The sequence below is a fragment of the Melospiza melodia genome, chromosome 16, assembly GCF_035770615.1.
Source record: "Melospiza melodia melodia isolate bMelMel2 chromosome 16, bMelMel2.pri, whole genome shotgun sequence".
Lineage (NCBI taxonomy): Eukaryota > Metazoa > Chordata > Aves > Passeriformes > Passerellidae > Melospiza > Melospiza melodia.
The window spans coordinates 19,211,722-19,236,054 of NC_086209.1; the positions used below are offsets into that span (position 1 = coordinate 19,211,722).

Genomic DNA, 24,333 nt, shown 5'->3' on the forward strand with positions numbered 1-24,333 from the left:
CATCCATCCATCCATCCATCCATCCATCCATCCATCCATCCATCCATCCATCCATCCATCCATCCATCCATCCATCCATCCATCCCTGCAGGGCTCTCTCTGCTGCACCTACAGGCTGAGGGCACAGAGCACTTGGTGTGGCACTGCAGATCTTCCCCCTCCTTCCCTTCCTTGTTTCACAGTCCCTCTCTGCTGAGGCAGAGGTCTCTTTATGGCTGGGAGAGTCTCACAGCTCTAAACTGCTCCTGTGTTTTCTGGGGACTTCACAAGTTCCCAGAGCAATTTAAACTCGGTGTGGTAAAGGAGGCCTGAAAAGTTCCCTTCCTTTTCCTTACCTTTTAGGAAGTGGCATCAAACTGTCCTTCCAAAATGAGTCTGCATTTATGATTCAGCGCTGTGCAGCAGCCCCAGGGCCAGCCCAGATAAGCTGCTATAAATCATTCAAAGCAGGGAGATAACAACACTCCTAGTTAAGATCCAGGTTTATATTATGTATGTTTATAAAGCATAAATAGGTGTCTCTGACTGAGTACCAACATCCCAGCCTATTCTGAGAAGTCTTTTCTGTGACTTATGTAGTCTTTGATCAGTTTTTAGCAGTGTTCAGTGAACAACTTCATGTTTACCTATCTGAAGTTTTTAAAAATTATTTATAATTAAAGGAAATCTAGTATGTTGTATCAATAGGCTAGTGTCCTGCCATTGTGGAAACACTACTTTAAAATGCTGAATATTATCTTATGAAACTATAAAGAGGTGGTTTATGCTATAACTGGTCCAATTTAACTGATACAAAAAGATGCAGTCGTGCCATCAGTTCCGCCTGTCCCTCTCTTTCCTCTATTACATTATATTTAGCACTAATGCAAAATATGAAGTAGAAACAACTGGAAACTGATGTTGCAACTCCCCCCAAGCACTGGTTTTCCATCAGCTGAGTGAACTGAACTGGTTTAATCTGTGTGATGCACTGCAGGGGTCGGGGGAACAGGGAAGTCGTGTCTGCCCATGGAAGTTTCCAGTTACCTGAGTTTGTGCAGTTACCCGTTTCTGCAGTTTGTGCACACTGGGCAATCATGCTCCGAGTCCCTGGCTGCCAGCAGGCTCTGATCCCCACTCAGTGTGTGTTTTGGACTACTCTCTTTAAGAGGTGGAGTGCAATTAGAGCATCTTAGCTGGGTCTCTGCGTGGCCACGTTCCACCTCTCCAGAAACCCTGGCAGTGCTCTGAGCCTTTGTGAAGTATTAGTGCTGGCATTAGGAGCAATTCCTGATTTATTATTGTGTGTCACTTTAATTAACATGCTGTTTCACTCCCCCTTCCAGGCTGTTAATGAAGATGTTAAATAAACAGGACCAAACAGTGATCCCTGCAGAGCTGCACCAGACACCTCCCACCCGCTTGATGCATTGCCATTTTTCATTACCCTTTATTTGCACTCAGCCAGCCATTTTTAAATCCAAGTGACAGTCCTCCATGTCCAAGCCAATTTGAATTAATTTTGCGAGCAGAGATTTTGTAAGACACTACATCAAGTGTTTTACTCAGACCAGATATATTACACATGCTTTCATCCACTAATTTTCTAAAGCTATCAGAAAAAGCAATCAAGCTTTGAAGATTACTAGCACCCAGCCAGCTTTTTGCTGGTTTATTCACTTACAAAACCAATCTTGGCATTATTAAAGATTTGCCACTCCTTCAGCTGATGAGTGATTTAAAACAATGCATCTTTCTAATCCATTACCTTCCCAAAATAACACAGAGCCCTGATTATTCCTCCTAAGTGCTATTTTAGGGCTCTGTGGTGTGTGAGTTTAAATTGTGATTGGCAGACAGATATTTTTCTTGAAAAGGATCCGTGATTTCAGCAGCTTAGCTTATGTTTATTTTACATGCTTCCAGCTGTTAGCTTGTATCAGCAGTTATTCCTTATTCCCAGTATGGAAGCAAGCAGGTCCTGTGGCACCTCTTTAATTATATCAGGGAAGGAACATCAGACTGGCAGTACAGGTAAAAAATACAGTCTGGCAGGATTAGTCCTCACAAAACCAGATTTATTTCTTACACCAGAGGAACATGCCAGTCAAAATAAACTTTCTCTCCTTATTTAATATATCCCTTCCCTCTATGTTTTATGGCCTGCTCATGCTATAAATTGTTATACTTAAGACTTCTAGTCAGAATTTGGGTTTTTTCCCCCTCTTTTGGCTTGTTCATCCTTTATTCTTCTGCCTTCCTAAAGCTGGAACCATTTGTTCACCACCTATTCCTTCCTGTGGTTGTGAAGGGCTGTGTTTGTTTTCCAGATGTGGTTTGGGGCACAGGGAAATGTGGTGCCTGCAAGTTTCTGCAGACTCTTCACTAAAATTGGGAAGGTTTCAGGTTCTTTTCCCTCCTACTAAACTCTGTTTTTTCACAGCTGCCCCCACTGAAACACTTTCTCTTTTCTCTGCCAGTGTGATTCAAATACAGTTCTTGGTTATTCCCTTACCTGGGGCTCAGCTCTGCCTCTGCTTTGTCAATGGTGTTTTTACTGAAATGAGTCCAAAAAGTTTCCTGCTACATTTCTCTAAATTTTTCATGCTGTTAAGTCAGCTTGTTCAGGGTAAAAATTTTCAAACTGGAATGTCACCCTCACAAAAGTGCTGAGTGTTTTGCTGACTTCTGTGAGTTTAGGGGATCCTACAATGGATGTTGAATTGTTTATTGAATGTGGTTTTTCTTTATTTCTTCACTCAATTTTATTTATCAAAATTAATGGTCTCTTGATTGAAGTCTTTCAGCTCCTAGTGGAGTGACTACATCAGAATACCCAGTGCTGAACTCCTTTGCATGTGTGCATGAAGGCAGAAAGCACATTGATTTTCCTCCCAAGGATAAGGGAAACAAAGGTCAGAGCTGCTCACACTCTAATTTATGCAAGATTAATGCAGAGAATACAGCAGAGTTCACTTAATGAGGGTGAAACATGCAGATGGGTGAAGACGTATCATTTTCAGTTTTGATTTCCCAGCTGAAAGAATATAAAATAATACAATAATGTAAAATATCTTTAAAAAGAATTCCTGATTTAGAGGTAAGAAGTAGTGTGCAATCCTGTTTGAAGGTGGAAACAAGGAGCTCAGGCCTCATTTCCCTCTGCTCAGCCTTTGGAATATCCTGCATTTTCTGCTTCCACACTTGTGGAAAGCTGGGCACCGTTCTGTCATTGGTGAGGCTGCCCTGGTGGGACGATGCTGTCTCACAGAAATATTCCTGTGCTAATGCTCTCGTGGCTGCTGGAGGAAATCCAGAGGTTTGTGTTAATCAGCGTCTGCAGTCCGTAAAAACAAAGAACTTGCTGATGAACTCAGAATGGTAAGAAATGCCTGGTGTCTGCAGCAAAGCGCCTGGAGTGAAGAGTCCTCTCTCCACAGATTGACCTTCTGGAGCTTCAATTGTGCGTCTGCACTCACACCCAGCAGTGCTCTGCAGCTCAAGATTGTGTTGCCAGCTGCCTTTAAGACTCCCTTTTAGTCTCTCTTTGCTTTGCAGAGCTTTTCCTTAGCACAGTGACAGAGCAGACAAGGCAAAGCACAGAGAGAAAAAGGAGCATTGGTGTTACTGCAGCAGGAAAAAGCCACTGCCAGGGTCTGTGTGGAGCACTCCCATTTGTACAGTCTGTGGTTGAGAATGAAGCTCTGCTCTTTGGGAGGGATTCATTGTCCCTAAATGGACAGGTATGGATTTACTGTGGGTTTGAGAGGCTAAAGTGAGTTTTGCTGCTGTGCATTCACAGGTCTGGCTCTGTGTCTCCTCTTGCTTGGTGACCTGCCCCAAATCCAGGTCCTGTTCTGTCACCTCCTTCTCACGTTATTATTGATGGGCAACGGGCACACAAACGTTCAGCCATAATTTCTCTCCTTAAAACTGGAATGGGGGCTTTGGAAAGAGCTTCATTTTCAGCAATGTCCTGCAACTTGCACTCGAGGCAGAAATAAAAACGCCCATTTCACTCTGTAACTGACTTTAATCTCCAAATTTGGCACACTAACTCCTGAGAGGTTAACTGAATTTTCAGCTCACCAAACAAAAGTCCTTAAAGTGTTTACTGGAGTTTTGCTCAGATTTTCTCATGTTTCATGGATTTTCTGAACTAGTTCAGCCCGATGTTGAGTTTTAAACAACTGCCAGGCATCTGAGAGACAGAAAACTCCTGAACATGCAGCAGGAGCTCTGCATTCACCAGGATCTGGTGAGTTTCAAAGACTGTTCACAGACACCCGCTGAATGTTGTTTTTGGATGTTTCTAGACAATATTTTGTTGAAAAAAAAACCAATCCACTCTGAAAAAAATTATGAACTCTGCCTCCCTTTTCAAATGCAAACATCACAGCTATCTATTCTTCTGTGCTGTCTCCTCATCTACAGTCAGTGCAAACCAGGGGGTCAAGGTAGGGCCTCGTGTGCCGAGTCTGAAGTGAGGAAATAAAGTTCCATTGGCACCAGGTTCATGTTCTGCCTCCAAAGCTCTGCCAGCTGCTCCCGATCCTTTGTCTGTGTTCTTGGAGTCACACTGCTGGACTGGGAGGAAGAGATGTCATTCACAGCTTTATTAAACATCTGTAATGCCTGTTACTTAATTAAAACCCAGCCTGATAGAAGCCCAGATTGCATCTGCCTGATAAGAGATATTCCACTGTTCTCTTACCGTGGAAACTGTTGTGTTTGACTGAGTTTTCCCTCTATTTCAGAAATCAAATGTTGAATTGATGAGCTTCTTCCTCCCCTCTGATTTCCAAAAGCAAAGAAAAGAACGATATTCATGTTGGCAAGAATTTCCTGCAGCACTAAAATCTATTTCTGCTGTGCTGGCTTTTCTGTATTTTTCGTGCCTCTCTTTTGTTTCTAACAGAACTGGTTGCTTCCCCAAAAATCTTATGAGAACTTTCAGACTGCAATCAATTTCCAGTGTCTTTATGGAAGCAAAGCTCTGTCATTATGTTCCCAGAGGGATGTACCAGTAAACCTGAATCTGGGGAATAAAATTGGAGGATTACTGTTTCTTGTCATGTATTTCAGTTTTATGGTGTTGAGTACACTGGAATGGCTTAGTAGGGACAAAAAACAACAGCAAGGAAGGGAAATAGCTATTAATGTCCTATCAGAGCTTGATAGGGCTTGATAGGAAAAAAAAAAACCCCAAACTTGTGATACCTTCAGCAATTGTAATTTCAATTACTTGCCAGCTAAAGGCAACTTTCACTGCTCCAAGTTAGGAAATCATGTAAATAGACTAATTAATACAATTTGCCTTGTGCTCCACTAAGAGAACAAAACCAAATATTTCATTTTCTAAGAGGAAGAAAAAAAAGTAAACTAAATATTATAAATATTCAGTCCGTCTGCAAAGCAAACATTGCCTTTTTCCTGTCATGCCCAGCATTTCTGAGGGATTCAGCAGGATTCCCTGGGATGGCGGTGCCTTGCTTTGGCTCTCCAGCTGCTCCCCAGCGGATGGCAATGCTCCTCTGTGAGGATGAGAGGCAGCTCTCCCAGAGCACCGAGCAACAACGGGGGGCTGCACACGGAAAGGAGGCTTCATCATCTTCTATCTGCAGCCCTTTAATATCAAGAGACTTCCACAAAACTTGAAATGAGTCTTTGAAATGTTCCGTGCTGTGGAGGTAGGAAGGTACAATAAATAATATTTCTCTTTTTCCTCGTGTGGAATGGAGAGATAAAGCTATTTATAAAGCTGTGAAGACTTACAAATCATTCCAACAGGTTGTCATATGTTAATGTCAGCGAGAATTTAATCACCCAAGGTAAAAAAATCTATATTTTTTTTTCTCCAATCCTATCTTATTTTCATAACTCTCTCTATTGACAGATTCTCTTGTGATGATAGATTAAAGGAATGCCCAAGACCAGAAAAATGTAAAATCAGAAAAAGTGCAGGGAGTGACCCAGTGGGTTGTCTTTAAACTGCGTGGCAGTTTTATTTTTTTGTTCTTGCAGCATTTACAGGATCTAATGAGGAGTCATTGCGCTCAGCACTGTGCACCTGCTGAACAAGGAAATACAGAGCTAATAAATGGATGGACTGTGGAGATCCAGATTTATGTAACAAGCAGCAAAGCTATCTGTGCAAACTCTTTGTGGAGTTGTTGGTTCAGGAATAAACAACCTTGCTTAGGAGCAGAACAGTTTTACTCATCAATTTATTAATAAAGATTTTTATGACAGCTGCTTGCCCAAAAAGCTGCTCAGTGATGGGTTTAATTTGCCATCTGGGACTGGAGTGCCCTGAATTCTTTGGCTTTTAGCCACTCTCACTCCTGTTAAAAGGAGACTCATCCTTTGGCTTTCCAGGTGATCCCGTGGTGAGTTTGACTTTATCCTCTGAACCAAAGAGGAGTTTTATAGAAAAATAAAGACATGCACGACGTTACATCTGTGATCGTATAATTTTGTATCTAGCTCTCAGCAAATCCAGTGCTGGTGAGGTTCTTGTCCAGAGGAGGTTGGACATCCAGCATTCCTTGGTGGCCTTTGTCCTTTATCCTGAGCTCAAATTGAAGTGGGGAAGGCTCAGCCCAAGCTTGCTGTGCTGCTATGGTGAGTATTAGAAAAAATTCATCTTAAAACCCCCCCTGTTCCCTCCTTCAAAATAATGTGATACTGCTGATGGATCTGATGGCTTTGGCTCTTTCCTTCACTGCATTTGAGCAGTACACAGAGCTGAAATGTGAAATCTGACTGCCTGTATTTCCCTTGGGGTCAGTGGGAGGGTGCAGAGCCCTGTCCTGGGTGGTGGAACACAGGTGAGGTGTCCTGCATGGTGGAACACAGGTGAGGTGTCCTGGGTGATGGAACACAGGTGAGATGTCCTGGGTGGTGGAACACAGGTGAGGTGTCCTGGGTGGTGGAACACAGGTGAGGTGTCCTGCATGGTGGAACACAGGTGAGGTGTCCTGCATGGTGGAACACAGGTGAGGTGTCCCGGGTGATGGAACACAGGTGAGGTCTCCCTGGTGATGGAACACAGGTGAGGTGTCCCAGGTGATGGAACACAGGTGAGGTGTCCCGGGTGATGGAACACAGGTGAGGTGTCCTGGGTGATGGAACAGAGGTGAGGTGTCCCAGGTGGTGGAACACAGGTGAGGTGTCCTGGGTGATGGAACACAGGTGAGGTGTCCCAGGTGGTGGAACACAGGTGAGGTCTCCCAGGTGATGGAACACAGGTGAGATGTCCCGGGTGATGGAACACAGGTGAGGTGTCCTGGGTGGTGGAACAGAGGTGAGATGTCCCGGGTGATGGAACACAGGTGAGGTCTCCCTGGTGATGGAACACAGGTGAGGTGTCCTGGGTGGTGGAACACAGGTGAGGTGTCCCGGGTGGTGGAACACAGGTGAGGTGTCCCGGGTGATGGAACACAGGTGAGGTGTCCCGGGTGGTGGAACACAGGTGAGGTGTCCCGGGTGATGGAACACAGGTGAGGTGTCCCGGGTGGTGGAACACAGGTGAGGTGTCCTGCATGGTGGAACACAGGTGAGGTGTCCTGGGTGATGGAACACAGGTGAGGTGTCCCAGGTGGGAGCAGGGGCTGGAAAGTTCATTCCCACTCCAGAGGTGCCTGGTGCAGCTGGAAATGGAGAGAACAAAAGTTCAAACACATAAACAGCACCGTGGGGCTGAGCCCTGCTCTTTGTGCTGGGGACATTCATCTCTCCCTGGGTTTTTAGGACGTGGCTCTCATTTCCCTCTCCCTGCGTTTCACAATGCAGGGTGTATTTCCAAGCCCTTCTAAACGAGGGGTTCTGCCTATTAGAAACACAGATTTATATTGCTGGCTCCCTGATGAAGGGCTGGCTGTCTGATGGTGTGGGGTTGGGGCTGTGGCACAGAGCAGGCTGTAATAGGAAATCAAATAGTTCATTTCACAGCCATCAAGTGCATGCTGAGCTGCCTGACTGCTTTATGCTGCTTTATCTTTGAGGACATAAAACCTATTCTTACTTTATGAAAACATACTTTGTGTTGGATAATCATTTCATTTACATATAAAGGTTACACTTAATAAAAATATATGAACCAAAATCGCAACAAAGATACAACATCATAAACCACCTTTTTTAAAGTCTGCTGCTTTTTCCCCTTGAAAGGCTTCATTGCCTTTAAGACAGGAGATATTGCTTCAGAACTAAAGATTTAAAGCTTTTTTCTTCTGCCTGTAGTAAAAGTAATAAAGCTTTTTATTGTACAAAGACTGTAAATATATTTAGCAATAATTTCAACAGCTGGAAGTGTCTAGATGTCTGTAGTGGAAATACAAGGATCATATTTACCTAGGCTTGGCCTTGAAATTTCTATAACCCTTTTCTTTCCACCTAAGCAGCAGCGAGCAGTTATTGGCTGTTATCTTGTAAACACTGCAAGACAATTTCGTGGAGAAAATGACTCTGTGCAGCCCGAGATCAGATCCTGCTGGAGCAGCAGCGCTGGGAGTGTTTTCTGTCCTCGTTGTTTGTGACAAGTGTTCCCTGCTGAGAGGAACCAGCCCTGCAGGTTGGAGCCTGGCACCCATCCTGGAGCTCCAGGAGCAGAGTCAGGGCAAAAAGAAATCATAGAGAAGATGAGAATTATGGTTTCTGTCATTGCTGGTGTTGTCCTGGATGCAGGAGGTGTTGGGGTTTGGTGCAGGGGCAGGTGAAGCTCGCTGCCTTTGCAATTACAGAAAGGTGAGAAGGTCTGGAGCCCGGCACCCACCCCCGGAGCCCCAAGAGCAGAGTCAGGGATGTTCTTTAGGAAATCCATGGCAAAAATAGTGATAGAAAATGTGAGAATAATGGTCTTTGTCATTGCTGGTGTTGTCCTGAATGCAGGAGGTGTTGGGGTTTGATGCAGGGGCAGATTTAGGGGCAGGTAAAGCTCATTGCCTTTGGAATTACAGAAAGTTGAGAAGCAAACTTGCATCAGTTTTCACTGCTGCCAACATCTCCTTGCCTTTCTCAGTAAATATCTCAGCCCTGCCAGTGTTTCATCCCTAAATCAGGATTAATGCTCTTCCGTTCCTCCAGTTTCCTATTGTACTTGTGTTGACCCAGGAATACAAACACACTTTCAGCTCCTGAACCTTATTATCCTCTGAGGAACATGTGCAGGGAGACAAAGGCGCTCTGCAAGCAGTGAGCAGCCTCTTCCAATTCCATTTATAAAATAAAATAATTATAATTGTTCTAACTCTGTGTGGAGGGAAGTACAACCAATTATTGCTCAGCTGTAATCACAAAATAGAAATGAAATGCAGGCACAGACACTCCTTGTGGGGGAACAGTGATCAGTAAGTTTGAGTGTGGTCAGAATACCTGTTGAAATTTCCTTGAAGGGTAAATACTTGCAGAGTTTCCAGGAAAAAAAAGAAAAATATTCCAAAATATTAGTTATCTCCACAGAAATTGTTCTTTTGGGGTTTTTTTCAGAGGTGCACTCAGGCCTTTCAGCCATTCACATTTTTCTGGACATGGTTTCCTACTCTGGCATGTCGAATGTGGATGTGACCTGCCGTAAAATGTTAATTTATTCTCCTATTGAATGGCTTTGATGACCTTTTGGTAGAGGTTTCTCTTCTTCTCAGCTGCCCTCTGCTCTGCCTTTTGCACTCTGAAATTGAGGACACCACACTGAACCAGGGAAACTTTGATTAACAGAACAAACATTTCACTCAGGAAATTTTAAATTTTGACTTGTAATACTTCACACTTCAAAACAGCATGAAAAAATCATATCTTTATGTCTCAAAAGGTTTTGAGAAGATACTGAAACATCCAGTTTTTGACAGCATCTTGCCAGCTACTTGAATTTGAAAGATGAGAAAAGTCTCTGGAGCATACAGGAAGAGTGATGATAGTCAGAAGGAAATGGATTGTGTATTGTTAAAAAACAAGACCTATCCAAACATGCAAGAGAAATGGAAGGTAGCAAATCAAGACAAATGTTATTGTGCTGATAATAAGTTGGTTAAGACAGTAAAGTTTTCTAATAAGGCTGGAGGAGGAGACTGCTTTCTGATGGATGAGAGGACCACCAAAATGAAGAAAAAATCTGTAAAATAATGCATTTCTCACTTTCTAACAACAGCTGTTTTAAAAATTATTAATGAAACAGATTTGGGTAACTTTTAAACATCTTATCTTGGTATTATTGCTAAATTTTGCTGCAATAGGCAGCAAACCCTGCACACCATGAATTTCTAAGTTGAAATGTTTCATGGTACACTTCAGTGGAAAGTAGAAGAGCATTTTTAAAAGTAGACATCAGTAGTGATTGGAAATGTCAATTAACATGGTGTAAACAAGCATGAGCTTGTGTATTTCTGTGAAATGGAATCAAACTGTCTCAGCAGTGGGCAAAGTTCCTTTCTGTGCCACTGAAAGGGAACAGTGCCACGGCTACAGACCTGGAGCTGATGGATTATACAGGCTATCAGGTATAGATTATTGCATTATCAAATTAAATATTAAATCTGGGATAGGATTTACTGAATTTGATTGTAGCAAACATGCACTAGACAAGAGCATTTTTCTGGGATCCCTTGGGGATGGCAACAGAATTTTGGGTTTGCAAAACACAAATCACATGTTCAGCTGATAGAAATTGACAGTGATATTTAATACAATTCCACCTGGTTTATCAAGATGTTATGCTTTGGTCTAAAATGCATTAGTAAGCCTAATGCCCACCTGGCTTGTCTTAATAGCAATAGTAATCATAATAGTAGTAGTAGTAGTAGTAGTAGTAGTAATAATAATAATAATAATAATAATAATAATAATAATAATAATAATAAGTCTATTAATGTTGTTATAAGAATATATTATTATTAATAATATTGTATAATAGTATTATACAATAACAGATTTAGGTCTCCATTTTGGGTAATGAGATGTGTAAAGATACTATCCCCTACAAAAAAAGGCCTCTATTGATGAACTATTGATGAAATATAAAGTGTCTGCACAGATAGAAGATTTGTTTTCTAAGCAGAGACAGGAGGTTGTCCCAGTACAGAAGCCACAAGGGTTTGGGCTCCACCTTTTGCAGAGAACAAAAGTGTGACACTGCTAAAAGTGTGACCTGACCAACCACAGCCACCTCACAGGACTAGTGGACTGGGAAGGGAATGAATTTAAATATAAATTTAAATATAAATTTTAAATAAAATTACAAAAAGGTGCTGCTATCGTTTGTGGAGGAGTTCAGTGGGATGGGGCTTAATAAATAAATGTGGCTACTTGGATGCAGACTGTTGAAACTCCATCACTTTGTACTTCCTTTAATGCTTCTAATTCTCCCCTCATAAAACCAAATTCAAGTTACAGTGTAGCAGCTGAGGAGAAGCTGACACAAATAATGGTGATTTTGATTCTGAAATGAGCTAAATCTCTTTGTTTCCACCTCCAGGATGACACGGATGAACATTCCTGGCTGTGTTTCCTGCAGACCTTGCTCTCCCCTGCACCTTCGTGGCACAGACAAATATTCCAGTTCACAGAATGGGGACAATTAGAATGGAAGAAGTTTTTATGGTTTGACTTGGAGACTTTCATTGTGCTTTATTGGATAATTAGAGGCATCAGCATCTCAGAAGTTAATGACCTGCCTGAAATCATGGGGATTTTAGAAGATGGAATGTTACTAAATTAATAAATATAATAAATATTAACTATTTCATGCAAGTATATGGTCTATCTGAAAATAAAGCTGAGAACAATGCTGGGTTTTCACTTCAGAAGTGATGGTTTCATATACAACTACAGCATTTTTTATTTATGATGTTGATATTCAGAACAGAGCTGTGGATTATATTCATCGTGCCCATCTGGGCTGTGCTTGCATGTTAATTAAAACACAATTCCCCTTAATGTGGAGATGCTCTCTGTCTTCAGGCTGGGGCTCCTTCAGCAGGCTCAGGACAGCCTGATAAGTGTGGGGAAATGTTTCAATGCTTGCTCTTATGTTTATGGTGAAGCAGAGAAAGTTTTCCAGCTCCCCAGGTAATGAGTCTCCAATACAGGAAACATTTGGGGATGATATAGGATCTGCTGAGGAAAATGGAAAGTATGATGAGAGATGAAATGAATTATAGACAAGTGAAGGAAATGGGGAAAGTTTTAAGAGAAATTGTTTTATATAGAATAGTTATTATAACACTTAGTCATTAAAATAGCAGTAATAAAATTATATTTATGGCTGAATAAGGAGTCTCGGTGTGATTAAGATATGGAAGCAGCTAATTGGACTGCTGAAATATTAGGATATTGAAGTGATGAAAAGTATACAAATGAAAATAAAAGTGCATAAAAATTAATGAGGAGACCGAAATAGGAAATGGAATAAAGGAAAATAACAAATGAAGCAATGTGGAATGAATAAACACCCAGCTGGAAGACAAGGAGATATCGAGGACATTGCAGGAGTGAAGGGACATCCATCGCCCCAGAGGTGCTGCTGGTGCTGCAGCTGTGCCCAGGGGCAGGGCTTGGGCTTTCTGGGGGTGCAAAGGATGATTTCTGCACACCAGGATCTCCATGGGGCAGGGTGGGCTGCTCCTCACTCTGTGTGTGTGTGTCAGGTTTCTGTGGGTGCACAAGCGTGATTTCTGCACACCAGAATTTCCCAGGTGCAGGGTGGGCTGCTCCTCACTGTGTATGTCAGGTTTTTGAGGGTGCAAAGGATGATTTCTGCAGGTTTTCCCTGGTACAGGATGGGCTGCTCCTCACCCTGTGTGTGTCTGTGGGTGCACAAAGATTATTCCTGCAGGATATTCCTGGTGCAGGGTGTTCCTCACCCTGTGTGTGTCTCAGGCTTCTGTGGGTGCACAAGCATGATTTCTGCAGGATCTCCCAGGTGCAGGGTGGGCTGTTCCTCACTCTGTGTGTGTCTCAGGTTTTTGAGAGTGCAAAGGATGATTTCTGCTCCCAAAGATTTCCCTGGTGCAGAGTGGGGCTGTTCTCACCCTGTTTGTGTTTGAGGGTGCACAAGGATGATTTCTGCAGGGTCTCCCTCTATCTCTCCTTTCAGGATTCTTATAATAATTTTTTAAAATGTATTTTCCAGGCTTGGAAGATTTGGAAAAAATACTAACAATTTGGGAAAACATATGAAACATTTATGATGAAAACGATGAGATTTGCTGCACACTTCTCTCTGCAGCTTTGCGGTGATAAATTCGATAGAATTGTTACTGCAATTATATATCAGGACACACAAAGTTTATGCTTGCACATAAATATGAGATGAACTGTCCTGCCAAGCACTTTAAGAAGCAGCTGATGCTTCATTATGTCCCTGATTTACACCAACAAGGTAAGATATTTACAGTTAACTAACTCTGTAAATAATTTTGTCCTCTGAGATACCTTGATGTGAAATATGGTCAGGAATGAACAACAAAACAAAGGGTTTGGATTAAACATATTCTTTTATTAGGAGCAAACAGCTTTACCTATATTTATCAATTTGAACTGAATTCTGTTTTACACAGAATCATCTGATTCTCCTCACTATAGGTACCTAGAAAGGCTGAACCCCCAAGCTCCATTCTTACCGCCTGTTCTGTTAAACAGACATGGTTTCAGCAATGTCCTTTCCTTGCAGGAAAATGTGGAATTTTGATTTAGATCTGGGTCTTCAGTTTTAGATTATTTTTCCCCCTGAGAAGTGTAGTTTTATCATGACTGTGATGCTGTCCAGAAGGAAAAGGTATCCTACCTGTGGAAAGCCAGGCTCTCAAACTCAAATTGGGAATTTAGACAGTACAGAGGGAGAAGTTGTGTGTTAAAGCACCGGCAACAATTCCAGAATTGATAACAAATAAATAATATAGCTCTGCAAAGCCCACCATGGATGCTGGCACCCCCCTGGCTGCGCTCTGCTTGTTTCAGGTACCCCCAGTGCTGGGTGTGTCTGAAAATAGAGAATTCACAGGTGAATACACAACGTCAGCAGCTGAGCCCGATGAGATGAGCAGAGCTCTGAGCCAGGTGGGTGTGCAGTTCCCTTCCCTGGGTGTGCAGAGCTGCCCTGGAGGGACACGGGAGCTCGCTGAGGGTGTTCAGCCTCCTGCAGAACCAGCTGAACGCATCTGTGTGCTGCCACAAAGGCTCTCCTCCAGTCTGCTACCAGAGAAACCATCAGAGCAGTCCTTTGGATTAGCCCTGCTATTATTAGGATGATGTTTTCTCATCTAATATCCAGCTTTGAGCTTCCTTATGCCATTTAAACCTATTGCTTATTCACTGTGGCCACGAGGAACAGATAATTCCATTCCTCTTTGCAACAGCCTTTTATTTTTCTGATGACTGCTATAATGTTGTCTCATTTTTCTGTCTTTAGGCAAACTACTGCAATTCAATTATTCTTTTGGCACAGGTGGTATTGATTATTCCTAAGTATTCTTGTCCCTAGCACTTTTGCCATTTAAACTATCCTCTGTTTTAAGAGCTAATCTCTACCTCAATAAATCTGTCATCTGGAAGCTTAAGAAAACACAACTATTTTTTTTTTCATACAAAGTGTAAATAAATGATGAAAGACTTTACACTGGGCATTGCAGAAGCCAAATTATAAATGACTTCAAAAAAAGATTATACAGAGTCCTTATGGAAGAATGGTCCAGAGGGAGCAGCTGAAAATAAATTTCTGAATGCAACCTCTAACACAGGAGTTCTGAAATTATGGATTGTAGCTGGGAGGGATGAACAAGGAGAGGGCTGTTCTTTACTTGCCTGTTTCTCACATCCTTTCTCTAAGCATCTGTTACAGGATGTTGCAGTTATGACCTTCTTTTGTGGGATTGCTTCATCCTTAATAAGCTTAGGATACCCCGGTTTGCATATGCATTTTGTAAATTTGTTGGCTTATTATTTCTGATAAAACTCATAAAAGGATTATGGGCCTCTTATCTGCTACCAGATTAATTGTGAGCTAAAACAGCAAAGGTTAAGAGGCTTGCCATTTCCTTTCTTCTCCTCCTGCAGATGGCTGCCTGAGTCTCTCTAAAAACATTTATCCTTCATCTTGTTCATTAGTTGTTGACCTATACCTTGTAATACAATCCTCACTCCTTTTTAAGATAAAGGAAAAAATTATGTAATTATGGAGATAGTCTCATTCTTTGAAACATCTAATTATTTTTTTGAACTGTCCTTATTTCTTGGTTTAAGTTTTAAGACAGGGAATTCCAATTCTGAATTATTCAAGAAAAGAAAAAAATCATAGTGCCTGTTTTTAAGTAGCATCACTTTGGTTTTACTTACTTCCCTCTCCTCCTTCCCTTATTTTTATTATTAAGAAATGTGGTTGAGATTGGTCTTTGGAGGAGAGTAAATTGATTCTGTACAACCTGGATATTATTGGTGGGTGGGGGAAGAGCCAATTAATTGGATGCCAGGGCTGATATCAATCCCGTTTCCATCTTTTATTTTCTGACTCATTTTGTAATTTCTTGGTAATGTTTATCTCCACCTGGTATTCAATGCTGTGACATGACCACCACAGAATGTTATTTTTATTTTATCTGCTCTGGCCAGGATTGTGTATGTTGGTCTCTAACCCTGTCCTTCCAGGGTGGGTTTTGCTGCAGCCCCTTCTTTCCTGGTGGGCTGCAGACACAACCAAGGGCAAACATCAGCAGTTCTGTGCCAGTGGTGTGGTGGTGGGGCACAGGGGCTGCTCAGGGGCTGTGTGCGAGCTGTGGGGCACTCTGGGATGAAGTGGGGAATAAAGGATCCCTCTGAGGGTTTGAAAGCCTGGTAAGTGCTGACAGCCCTCACCTGCCCCAGGTGGGGCAATGGCAGCCCAGCCCAGCCCAGCCCAGCCCAATCCAATCCATCCTAGTTTAGCCCAGCCCAATCCCATCCCATCCAATCCAATCCCATCCTATCCAATCCCATCCCACCAATCCAATCCAATCCAGCCCAGCCCAGTTCAATGCAATCCATCCTAGTTTAGCCCAACCCAATCCAATCCAATCCAATCCAATCCAATCCAATCCAATCCAATCCAATCCAATCCAATCCAATCCAATCCAATCCAATCCAATCTAATCTCATCCCATCCAGCCCAGCCCATCCCATCCCAGCCGAGCCCAGCCCAACCCAATCCAATCCAATCCAATCCAATCCTATCCAATCCAGCCCAATCCAGCCCAGCCCAGCCCAATCCAATCTAATCCAATCCAGCCCAGCCCATCCCAGCCCATCCCATCCAATCCAGCCCAGCCCAATCCAACCCAATCCAGCCCAGCCCAGCCCAGCCCTGGCACTCTGGGCTCAGGGTTTAATGCCGTTCCCAGCTCCTGCCTCGTGCCCTGGCTCTGCCCAAGCCCCTGCTGGAGCTGTGCACCCCTGGCTGCAGAGCAGGTAAGGAATCAGGGGAGCCCAGCCCTGGAGCTGGGATTAGAGCTGCTGCCTCCTGAGGTTCCTGGGTGGGTTTTTGTGGGTTTACAGGTGCTCTGTTCTGCAGTGGGTTTGGTCCTTTGGCTGTTGGGAGCTGCTGCAATGTTTGTTTCCTTACTGAAATCTTCTCTGAAGAATGTTTTGAAAGTAAATGGATTTGGGGCACAGTTCATGGCCGTTAATGCCAGCCTGTGCCAGCTTCGGTTCGTGGGGATGTGTTGGGTTAGCTGAGTGCTCCACTTGGCATTGTTTGCTGTTCCTGGTGGATAAGCCTGGAGAGGGGCTCTGTGGGCAGCTGAGGGTGAAAGTGTTGGAGCTGTTTTCCATTAATCCACTTACAAGTGTGAGTTAACTCCTTGCATCACAGGCAGTAAATATTTCTCGCTGGCCTTCACTTCGTTTTATGTGGCTCACCTGCTGTGATTTCAGAAAGGGAATATAAATGTTACTCTGGCACTGCAGAGTGGGGAGATGGCTGTGGAATTCTACTTGTTAATAAAAGCTGAAAATCTTCTGTGCAACTTCATAGAAGTGACTGAAGAGCACATAGCTAAAATCCTGCAATTTGTAATTATTCTGTTGGTACACCAGATTTTATCTGCTTGCAGAAGCCTCAGGCTTCACTGAGGTTTTATCCAACCATTAATGACCACATTAAAAATGAGTTTATGACAAATACCTGACTTTATTTTTGTTTTGGGGTGTGTTGAAATTATGGACTTTTGAAAGCAAAACCAAAATCCCTGTGAATGAGGTCAAAATGGAGTAGAAAGATTGACTTCTTTGAATGGATGTTGTCCTCCTTTATTTTTATTTTTAATTGATTGTTCTTGTTTTCCCCTGTAGCTGCAAGAGTCTGTTTGTTCCTTCGTAATATAATTCTGTCACATACATGTAGCAAAGCAAAATGATAACTGATTTGTTTTATCTGATTCCTCATGGAGAAATTCTGCACAGTATACATGATGCATAAAAATAACACAACACTAATTGAGAGATATATATCTTAATTTAGATTAGTTATTTTCTTAATTCTTAACAATTACTAAGTGTTTTTATGAGCCAGATACCATTCCGTGCTTTCCACAGTAAGTTTTGTAATTAACAATGGATACAAGTGGCTTCAGGCAAGATCTTTGTGTGTGCATATATATATATATGAAAGATGCTTTCTCGCGTTCTGCAAATAAATTTATCAGAATTGCATAGTTTTGCTTTGGCAGGACCTTTATTGCCTTCTCTGAAGTTTCTAATATTTTGAGCACAGCAGTAACTTTTTTTCAATTGTTTGTGAGCTCATCTCATTTACGCTTTACTTGTTAGCTGAAAGTGGCATTGCTGGAGAAAATAAAATGGCATTTGGGGATGGGAATGCCTGTGAAGCTGTATCATCTGGCTTTTTGAAGATAATAAAAATGAAAATAACTAAATGCAAAAGAACAAAATTAATGATAGCTGATCTTATGTAGTGGAGTGTTCCTCTCCTAAAAACTTTCAATGGAGACAACAGTTACAAATTGTTTTGGAAAGCAAAGTCAGACTTTAAAGTGTACAAGAGGCAGCTCCATGGTCATTATAGTCACTGAATAAGCATGCAGGCAAACATCACAAAACTCAACATTTCAAAACATTTCCAAAGATGCAAGAATGCATTTGAAAGGCGCCCAGTTCTATCAAATAGCTCTGGATGAAGACTCCAGCTGAGAGCAAATTAGGAATCAGCCTGGAATGTGGCTGCTGGTTTTGGTTCAATCTGGTGCTGAGCATTTAATATCAATAGATTTGCTTCATCAGAAAAGTGGGGTTGGGATATTCCTGTGGATTCTATCACAGAATAATGCTTTGGGTGCTGTTACTGTGTTTGATGGAGCAAATGTGGTTCATTCTGACAAAGCCAAGCTGAACTAATCTTTCACTGCAATTTATAGTAATTTTTTTTTTTATTTCAATGTGTGGAGTTTTCAGAACTGTTCAAACTCAATCAAGATTAAAATGCCAAACAGGCCATGATTCTCCATTATTTTTGTCACCAGTGGACTTGAATCAGTTCAAGTTTGGTATAAGGTATTCTGCAGGTGAAGGTTCCTGTTAATAATCCTTGCCCATGAAAATGCTCAGTCTGTTAGGAGACAGTAAGAGAACACACTCGTGGATGGGTTTGGTAAATACACTTGGTTTCTAGAATTCTGAAATGCAGAAATGTTTGCAAAGCAGTGGAGTTCTATGATTGAGACTGGCTTCAACAAGTCCCTATTTACACTGTTTTTTTCCCTAAACTGCTGGTGTGTAGCAGCCCCACACTATGGACTGCCCCCATGCTCAGTGTGGAATATTTTGGTGTGCAAAAAGCTCCTTTGGCTGGTTTTGTACCCAAATGAAAGGCAGCATCAGTGCCCTGGTGCTGCCGTGCATGGAGCTGTGCACTAATGAAGGACTGATACTGAAGATGCATTTTTATCCCCACTGATGTTTTATCAACTAAACTCTTGTGCTGTACGTTTGAGTAATGAATAGAACACAACAAATGCTGCTACATTTCTGTTTTGCTGCCAGAAGATGCATCTCGTGGGAAAGGTTAAAGCTAACAATATGATCACTTGGTGGCTTCAGCACTCCACTCAATCAAGGCCTTCTTTGTTCTAATTAGAGCTGCAGAATTGTCCCTGTGCAAGGGTGCAGCAGAAACCTGCAGGATCTCAAATGGGCAACTACAGCAGTTCCTGCCAGGTGTTCAGGAAATGTCTCCTGGCTGCTTTAAGAGATGAGGGGAATCTTTGTGTTCAAGAACAGCTATTTCCCTGAAATTAGGGACATATTTAAAATGAAATGACTCTCAAAAAACCCCAAACTTTTCCTATCTATCCTATCTATCTTCTGTCTTTTTCATAACCAAAACATCCTTTTTTTTTTTCTTTACTTGCCTATACAAAAATCTGGGTGGTTTTTTGTTGGTTGTTGATTTTTTCAGGTTTTTTAAAATATTCTGTTTAAATTGCCAAAATAACAAACATAGCTGATTATCAAAATTAATAAACTTTATATCCTTTGATCTTCAAAAAGACTTCTTCAAGATTGAGAGAAAAAGAAGTATTTGTTATTATTTTAGCATGAAATATTTTCAAAAATACAGTTGTACAAATGCTGACCCATGCATCTCTAATGGGCGTGCCTCACTGTAAGGGAACTTTAATTCATCTTTTAGGTGTAAAACTAACTCTAGAACTTTGGTTTATCTTTTATTTTAGGTGTAGTTAGTATATAGTCCTTGAAATCAGAATTGATCTTCTGCTGTTCTTAAGCTTTCATCCTGTTGGGAGTGAGGTTTGTTCCATGTTATTTTATTTAATTTCCTTTCTGCCCCGTTCTGACTGAGCAGGTGCTGGCAATGTGTGATACATGCAATGATCTCACTGCACAGCTGTTTGCAAGACACCTTTTCAGTCTCCTACTACTGTTTGTGAAATAAGGGATGAAAGACCTTTAAAAGAAGCTCAGAACACTGAAAAATCAGTGTTGAAATCACTTCCCAGAGCCTTTGGGACACGCTTAGGGCAGATGGCAATTTGCCACCAAAGCACTCAAACTTTCTGAGTTACTTTAACACTGTAGAGCAAGTCACAGACAAAATTCTATTTGATTTCTGGTTATTCTTCTATTATGTTAAATGGGTCAAGCTTAAGTGAGGTTTATCCTGGAGAACAGCAGGAATAATGATGCCTTGCTGGAAATACTGAAATAAAAGAATCTGTTGGCTTTTAAAACTTTTTAGTGAGAATCTCCTGGCACGCTCCTGGTAGTAGTTCAGAGAAAAGAGCCACATCCCATTTTCTGGGTGTTAAATCTGCAGTCCTTTTTTCCTCTTGAGGAAAACATTCATGAAATTGTTGAGGACACTGAAACTTCCTCACGTTCATTACAGAAGAAGCCATTAGGCAGTAATTGAGGATATCTGGTACCCACCTTGGTATTCCAATTCCTGATGATTTTGGGTCCCAGAGTTGATTTTTACTGTTCCATTCAAACTGATATGCCTGGTTTGGGCAAGAATCTTACAGTCACTTACATCCTGTGGTTTCTAGTGAGATGTTTGGATCCCAGAATGAAGCAGATGCAAATGGAGCTTTTAATAAGTTTATTTATGCCTACTTTTTGATGGTGGGTCCTGGACAATGTCAAGCAGTAGGAGATTATCCTGAACAGACCTCCTATTTCCACCAGCACTCCTTCCCTAAGTTCTAGTGAGCATATGTGTTAGGTATTTTTAAGTTTTGAGCAGTAATTTGGGAAATTGTAATCTTACAGACTTTCTCACCACCATGCAGGAGAGTTTTGCTCAATATCTAGCTGCTCAAACTTCTTAGGGGCTTTAGTCTTTTTCTGTTTGAACAAAGAAGACCCAAATGCACAAAAAAGTCTCTTAGTGTTCTGTTTAATTCCATAATATCTAGTTCAGGTTCTATAACAAGGGTGAGTTTTCTGGCTTTAAAATTTGTTCCCCTTATAATGGACCTTTTTAACATAAATGTCTTGAGTATCTTTTTGCACTGTCCTTGGTTTTAGCAGTGAATGACAAATCTGCCTGATTGTTGTAGTGCCATTGGGTAGTCCCAGAAGAATACTCAGTCTTGAATTAAGAAACAGTATTTCTATAAAATATCTAGTAAATATTGAGTTCCACATGTGCAATTTGCAAAAGCCAATATAATCTGAGGGGGAGCTACCTGAAATAGACACTCTGCAGGGCCAAGGGGAGCTCAAGGGGTCAGCTGGGCCAACTCTTACTGATGACTGTGGGCAATTGTGCAGAACAAAACAGTTTGAGCGAGTCTCTTCAAGAAAAACTTGAAAATCCAGTCAATTTATTCCCAGAGAATGACCTAAGTGTGAAAGAACTGAGTCAAAACACGTCCTTAAATGAGTCTGATAGAAGGAGTGAAAATAGATCCCCTCTTTGCTGAGTGTCTTCAAGGGGCTGTGCAACAGACAGACACATGCTGGCCAAACAGCTCCCAAATGTTTCCTTCCTCTTGCGCTGATTATCTATATAAAACTCCATTGCTCCAGCCAAAATTTCATTTTTGGAGAATATTTGACAAAATGGGCCTTGCAAGGGAGGAAGAGTTGTCTTGTGCCTGGGAGTACAGCAGAGCTTAGACCAGGTGAGGGGCTGTGAGACTTCTCAAAAGTGACAGAGAATTCTGTTCTGCTCATGGTTACCTGACCCTGCTGGTGGGAGGCTCCAGAGCCCAGCGTGGTTTGGGGTTAAAATTCTGGATTTTGTGCAGGGTCTGTGCTGGGAGGGACACTGGGAACGTGGTGAATTAGCAGTGGAGATCTGTGTGGCTGCCTGGCCATCTCTGCCATGGGCTGGGGTCACTTGGGGAGGCCCAAGGGGTTTGGGGTGAAGGCTGCGGAGGAGGCTTCCCTTGGGGTGGAGGCTGCAGAGGAGAGTTCCCTTGGGGTGGAGGCTGCAGAGGAGGCTTCCCTTGGGGTGAAGGCCGCAGAGGAGGCTTCCCTTGGGGTGAAGGCTGCAGAGGCTTCCCTTGGGGTGAAGGCTGCGGAGGAGGCTTCCCTTGGGGTGAAGGCTGCAGAGGAGGCTTCCCTTGGGGTGGAGGCTGCAGAGGAGGCTTCCCTTGGGGTGGAGGCTGCAGAGGAGGCTTCCCTTGGGGTGAAGGCTGCGGAGGAGGCTTCCCTTGGGGTGAAGGCCGCAGAGGAGAGTTCCCTTGGGGTGAAGGCCGCGGAGGAGGCTTCCCTTGGGGTGAAGGCCGCGGAGGAGGCTTCCCTTGGGGTGAAGGCCGCGGAGGAGGCTTCCCTTGGGGTGAAGGCCGCGGAGGAGGCTTCCCTTGGGGTGAAGGCCGCGGAGGAGGCTTCCCTTGGGGTGAAGGCTGCAGAGGCTTCCCTTGGGGTGGAGGCTGCAGAGGAGAGTTCCCTTGGGGTGGAGGCCGCAGAGGAGAGTTCCCTTGGGGTGAAGGCCGCAGAGGAGAGTTCCCTTGGGGTGGAGGCTGCAGAGGAGAGTTCCCTTGGGGTGGAGGCTGCAGAGGAGGCTTCCCTTGGCGTTTCTGCTGAGGATTTGCACTTGGCCCCGGGTCGGCTCAAAGGGAATGGACGGATGTGCTCAGCAGACCTCCTCCCTCGCCGGGGCAGGGGGACGTGTGCTCTTTTTTCAGCTTTGGGTGGTTTATGTTGTGGCTGGCACTTGTTCCTGCCTTTGAGGCTGGATTAGCTGGACATCTGCTGCTGGAGATTTTCTCCTCCCCGTCAGAGAGACGCGAGCTGCTGCCATGCCAGTTCTTCTGATGCCTGTCCAGAAGATTCTGCAGGCACTGAGACCTGCTGAGTTGTGAGTTTAATTATCCTGGCAGGTTGTTAGAGTCAAAACAAAAGATGGGAATTGCCGCTCTGATATCAGAAGCCTGTACAGGAAATTCCCAAAAGAATACATAAAAATGTAAACTGCTTAGTAATATGGCACTTTTTCTGCTCAAGAGCTGCCTAAATGAGTTCTATGTGTTTCTGGAAATTCCAGAGTTGTGATTGTGTTTACTTTTAATGCTTAATAGACACTAAAAATGACTTTTTATGGGGTGAAAGTAAAATAAAACATTTGCATTTGTTGACATTTCCTCTGTCTGAAAAGCAGGAGATTGTTAACTGATGCCAATCAAATTTGGCATTGGATTCTATTGAGTTTGATACAGTTATTGGCTAGAATATGGCCAGAACATCTATTTTATATGTTAAATATTAGTGTACATTTCAATAACCCAGCATATAAAATACAGTTCATTTTATTGCCTGTCATTAACCCTGCAGAGCCACCTTGCCAAGGTTCAAGCAAGTTTTGGAGGACTCCAAGAGTGTCCAAAACTGCAAATGATTGACTTTAGAACACTTAGACATTATTTTATTAATTTTTTTTTCAAGATTAGGTAACTTGCCATGCATTCAAGATGTCTGTTTTTTTATGGGATGGGGCTGTCCATTAGAGGACAGTTTGATCCCACAAAGGAGAGGCTGCAGGGCAGCCCCTGCTCGCAGCACACTCTGATTTTGCCTCTCACATCTTGTGCAGTTCAGCCCTGGCTGTGCTGCCTGGGGAACCATTCTCACGCAGGTGTGAAACCAGGAGTAAAGAAAAGCTGCTGCTGTTGGTTAGTCCTGTGCTTCGTTCAGAGCAGAGCTACTCTTCAGGAAGACAAATATGATGAACTGATTTGCTGTGGAAAGCTGGCAAATGCACTGGCAGAGCACGTTTGAAGTCTGATAGATAATGATGTGAAAAGTGTGTGGCTGAGTAAAAAGTTTCCCCCACCTTCATTCCAGGTATCCTGGACAGCCCTAGATTTAAAAATAAAAGCACAGCTTCTTGATATTTCTCATGTTTTATGGAAATATTGGGTGACAGTGGTTAGAATCCAGACAGACAGAATGTTAGGAAATTGATAGAGATTGGAAAATAAAGGATATTATTGTCTCCTTCATATTGTCTGTGGGTTTGATCTTTGTCTCAGGGTGCAGTAAAACTGCAGAAGATCCAGGAAAGAACGCTGCACAATTATCAGCAGAATGGAACTGTTGTTTTTAAGTAACTCATGCTAGGAGCTTTGAGGCTGAGGAAAGAAAGCAGAGGAGGAAATATGAATTAGCTGGAGAAAGAGAGCAGGAGGGAGTTGTCTCTTCCATGTGAGAATTAAGAGCTATCAAGCTCAGCAAGTGGTTGGCTCAGTGTGATTAAAGCAAACAGTTCCTCACACAGCATGGAGTTAAGCTGTGGAAGTTGTTGATCCAATGCATTGTGTGTAGATAATAAAATCTGTGTGGGTTCAAAAGCAATTGGACAAGTAGGCAACAAATTCAAATCATTAAGGCTTTCTGTATTAAAAAAAA

General features: G+C 42.6%; 1 long non-coding RNA gene across 2 annotated transcripts; it reads left to right on the forward strand.

The window, feature by feature from the left end:
- The first annotated feature begins 26 nt into the window (after positions 1 to 26).
- LOC134425846 (uncharacterized) lies at positions 27 to 12,206 on the forward strand. Of its 2 annotated transcripts, XR_010029784.1 has the most exons (4): positions 27 to 6,368; positions 6,466 to 6,603; positions 9,791 to 9,963; positions 11,450 to 12,206. It is a non-coding gene; the product is annotated as an uncharacterized LOC134425846 (long non-coding RNA). The 2 variants fall into 2 exon arrangements; XR_010029783.1 differs by having other exon boundaries at positions 27 to 6,603.
- Positions 12,207 to 24,333: the final 12,127 nt, after the last annotated feature.